The sequence below is a fragment of the Alligator sinensis genome, unplaced genomic scaffold (assembly GCF_000455745.1).
Source record: "Alligator sinensis unplaced genomic scaffold, ASM45574v1 scaffold1295_1, whole genome shotgun sequence".
NCBI lineage: Eukaryota > Metazoa > Chordata > Crocodylia > Alligatoridae > Alligator > Alligator sinensis.
In genome coordinates, this window is record NW_005841880.1 from 1,784 (window position 1) to 6,558 (window position 4,775).

Genomic DNA, 4,775 nt, shown 5'->3' on the forward strand with positions numbered 1-4,775 from the left:
TCCCTTAGATCTACTGTGGAAAGTCGGCCCAGGTGCAGCTGGCTTTGGGACAGGGCTGCGGTGTTGAGGGCTACCCACAGGTGATGTAGCAGCGCTATTGAGGGGAGCACCGGCAAGTGTTGTATTGCCCCTCATCCTGCTGCTGTGCTGGGAGCGCTGGTCAGGGAGCAAGAACTGAGGTGTCCATACTGCAAATACTCAAGCTAGTTAACACCAGTGCTCATGCTACAGCACTGGGACGGTTGCTGGAAACTGGGTGCCATGCTTTCTATTGTGGGTGTACCTCTAGAGATCCTGTCGATGCCTGTGGTAACACAAGCCCTTTCAACATGGAACGCTTCTCTGGACCGGACAGAAGTGTTTTGAGGCATTGCAGTTGATAGAGGTGCGGTATCTCCTTCATCTTCCCCCACCCCAAAGCAGTAAGAGTAGAGGGAGTCTGATTTAATGCACACCTTTATAGTCCAAGTTCTTTGTTGTGTAATTTGAATGCTTCTGGCAGTTGCCTGCACAACGTGACCTTTGGTCAGGCTAGGGATTTCTTTGCTTTCAAATTATAGTTACTATGTTTAAAGTAGTTAATTTTAATTTGAAAAATGCATCTCTTTCCAGAAACCGCTGTCAATGTAAGCTGCTGTCCTCAGTCCCTGCAGAGTTCTTCATTGCAACGCAACCTTCTTGGCTCCTTAAGCTGTCTTTTTGCGCAAGAGTTTTTTTTTTTTTTTTCCCCAGTGAAACCCCTAAACCAGAAGGCAGCTTCCTCTCAGCTAGATGGCACCATGAGCCAGTGGTGGTAAATTTGAACCTGAATTCTAGTTTCTTAATTAGCCTTGCTTCTCTCTCTGAAACCAAGATTTTTTTTTTTTAACAAAAGTCCTGAGTGACCCTCACTCTTGCTCTGCTGCATCCACCCACCGGCTAATCTGGCTGCAGGAATGACTCAAGCACCCCTTTGAGAGGGCACTCTGGATGGCAGTGCTCTTCCACAAAGCAGACCTAGAAAAGCACCTCCATCTCTTGAGATCATGTTATTGGGCCATGGCAAGCACAGAAGTGAAGGACTTGGCTCACGGAATAAACTTCCCTGCAGTCACTTCCAGGGAAGATCCTATTTGCATTTCTGCATGGAGGCCTATGACATAAGCTGACATAACTTCATGTAAAGGCCAGCCAGGCACTTTCCACCTGCTGTAGGATGGCTTTTTTGTAAGTAGGAGGGATCCTGTACATGCATTTAACTTTTTACACTTAACCTCTTGACATCCCAGATGTCTAGCTATTAAAATATATAATGGACTAAAGGGTCTCTGAGATTAGCTGACTACCAAAGCTACTGAAATGCACACCTTGACACCTGGAACCTCTTTAGTATTTGTTATACGGGGTAAAGTCTTGACAAAAGCAGAAGATACTTTTTGCTGAGAAATATTTTTTTCAAACAAATGGTGATAGGTGATCTGGGCTCAAGCAGCTTCTTCCTCCCAGCTCAAATGAAAATTAATGAGAATCACAATCTGGGTGAAAACATAACTTATCATTTTTGGTAATTAGCTATAAGGTCCTGTATGATGTGAGGTGAAGCCAGAGGCACTTAGTACTTTAGGAAAACATTAATTATGTTAGCATAGTTGCAAGTGAAATACTACTATTAAATGCTTAATTGTTGTCTCCTGAAAGGGGGAAAGGCTGCTTTAGTGCTACCCTGGGAAAACATGTCCATACTTAAGGCCTATTTTGCAAGAAAAAAAGATCCTGGGTGGTGAAGAGATGAAGGTGGGCTCTTGAACTCCGTAAGGAATGGCTAAGGGAAGCTGAGTGAATGGGGGTGTGTTTTGAGCAGAGGCAGAGCTTGTTCAATGTCCTGTTCAGCTGTTGGAGCAGTAGATGCAGTTTGATTCAGTAGCTAGATCACCGATGGGGCTGGAGAAGCCTGGATACTGTCACTGGAGCTACGGCTGGCATCTTGTGCAAGTCTGAGTGTGTCGCTTCACATTTTTCTTGCTGTCGCGTGGGAAGACTGCTCATCCACTTTAAGCTCTGAGATCCATGGATGAAAGTTTTAGATAAGAGCCACGTATCAGTATTTAATCCTGTTCTTTTGAAACAACACTCAAATAATATGCTATAAAGACCGGTATAATGCCATGAAGGGCCCTGGTAATTGTATCCGCAAAGTAGTTTCAGTGCATAAAAATAAGAGCTGCTGTCACTTTTCTTGTTGGTTATAACTTTGCCTCAACCTACACATATGCTTACCAAGCTCATCAGCCAGTATTTAATATGCTATGCAGTTGGTCTTGAAACTCATCTGTGGGTCTTTTGGGGAGCACTGAGAGCTAGAACATTTGCCACTTTTCTGTGAGCAGTTGGTATAAATGCTACAGGTGCACAGATCTTGTAAGGGATGGTAGCAGAGGATCTGCCAGACTGGAGGAGACCAGTTGTCTCTCTAGTCCAGCATCTGGTCTGTAATGGGGACTAGTACCAGGTAGCGAGAGATTAACCTGCCTACAGGGAAAGCTTCTAGCTGGCGTACAACAGCTAGAAGTTGGCTCATGGCCCAGAGCAGGAAGGTTCCCTTTCAAAACTCCTGCTGGAAAAGGAGTGTTGGGGCCCAAATGAAGAAGCATGGCCAATGGTACGAAAATGTCTGTGACCCCCTGGCTTGGTAAGAAGAGGACATGAGGGTGAATTGCTAGCTAATGTCAGCTTCTGCAGTCTCAGCTGTCTCTCAGTCCTGTCCAGGGTTGCTGTCCCCCCTCAACCAGCAGGTGTTGCTGTGGACTTGACATCCTGAGGAACATCTTTGAGCTTGCAAGAATACTAGCCACGCCGGCATGATTACCAGCTTTAATGGCTTCCTGAACACTGAAGTGACTGGAAAGCGGACTTCAGCACTTATAAACAGACCTGTTAATGGCTTGCTACAGCTCTAAAGCGTTAAGAGGAATCCTATAATCTATCGGGGACAATGCTAAGAACAACTAGAATGCTGAATGACATATCCCACTCGACGGAAAACAGGGTTTCTGTGTTGCATATTGCGAAGGACAGCCTCCCCTGAGGCAGGGGACTGATGCCAGCATCTTCTAGATGTGTCCGGAGAGCCACATAGATTTAAGAAAATCTTACAAGTTACAGTGAAAATAACTTTAATTTCCCAGTACAGCTGGGAGATTAATTTGGGAATTTGGGTGTCCCAACATCCACCTCCTGCCCTAGCTACTTAGACTCGCTCTCTGTTGTAGTCCAGATGCTGCTCACGCAAGTGTCTGTCTTTAAAGACACATTATGGTTATTCAGGCAGTTTACCTGAATGTTCACCCAGAGCTGGCAATGGCATGCTGTTAGGAAGAAAGTTTTTGCCGATGTGGACAAAGGAAGATGTACTCTGAACAGGTTTGCTCTTTTTGCCTGTCGCTTTCTCATGCACTGAGCTCACAGTGTAAGTAGAGGGGGCGCAGTCAGTCACACAACAATATGCAGTGGTCCTAGCATGCTACAGCCATTAGTAACCACTGTTGAGTTTTCTGTAGGCAAAGATGTAAAAAGCATAATGTGGTGGCTGTGTGGGTGTTTGCTGCATGGGAGAAGCACAGAGGCGCATCTAAAGGAGGCTGATCTCACAGGCTGCTTGGAGGTGGGAGCTGACCTCTCAAAGAATGCGGGGATGGAGAAGTTGTGTAAAAAGGCTTTGCAAACAAGGGCAGCTCATCGTTTTCAAGAGGGGAAGAATGGACCATGAGGGGTGATATCAAAGTGAGGGGCCGAGAGATGCAGAATGCTGCTGCGTTGAAAACCGTTCTGGATGGATACAAACGGGGCAAGGTGGCATTTGTCAAGGACTGAGAACATTGCAGTAATCGATCACCAGAGCCTGCGTGAAAGGTTTTGCAGCGAGGACGGACAGGAGATGTGGCCATATCCGGGTGACGTGAAACAGAACCTGGAAGACTTGGGTTTAGCCAAGACGCGAGGGGTGCAGAGTGGGGTCCAAGTAGTAGGTGACGCCAGGTGATGGTCTGAGAAGACAAGACCGTCTTCAATGACTCGGAAAGGAAGCAGCACGGAGGGCTCGGAGAAGAGGCCGAGGTCTGCGGATGCTCCGCTGGACAGGAGACAGGCGCACGGCAGAGGCCAATCTGCGTGTCGTTGCCGTAGATGTGTGATGGATGAATTAGTGTTTTTAGCAGAAATAGAGAAATTAGGGAGGGAGGGAACCAAAAGAAGACAAAGTCACAGAAGTCAAAGGCTGATGAGACGTGGAGGAGAACTTAGTCAACAGTATCAAAAGCAGCTCTCGTTAGGGAGGATGAGCACCGAGTGCCGCGTTCACGGTGGGGCTAGGATGCGCTCACGCGATGCACGGAGAAGGGTTTCTGCCCCTCGTCCTCCTTCGCAACCAGACTAGACCGGCTAGAGCAGCGCCACGCCACGCCGCGCCGGGCAGGGTTTTCCAGCCACCAGAGGCACGAGACTCTGGAACGGTTTTCAGATGGAACGACGCCCGTTAACGACACGTCAGCATGCAATGATCGGTGCCCGGGCTCCGACGTCCACCTCGTCCCGTGCCCGGGGACTCCCATGGCTACGAAACCTGGACGCGGGCGGCCCTGTCACGCGGAGCACGGTTCTCGTCGTGTGGAGGCCGAGCGTGGTCCTGTGGCAGGCGGGCGTCGATCCTGTCCTCGGTGCCGTGACGAACGCGCCACGCGGTTTGCTTGCTCTCAGCCTCTCTCCGTGGCGGGGGTCCAGCGGGGTTTTTTGCTAGGCCT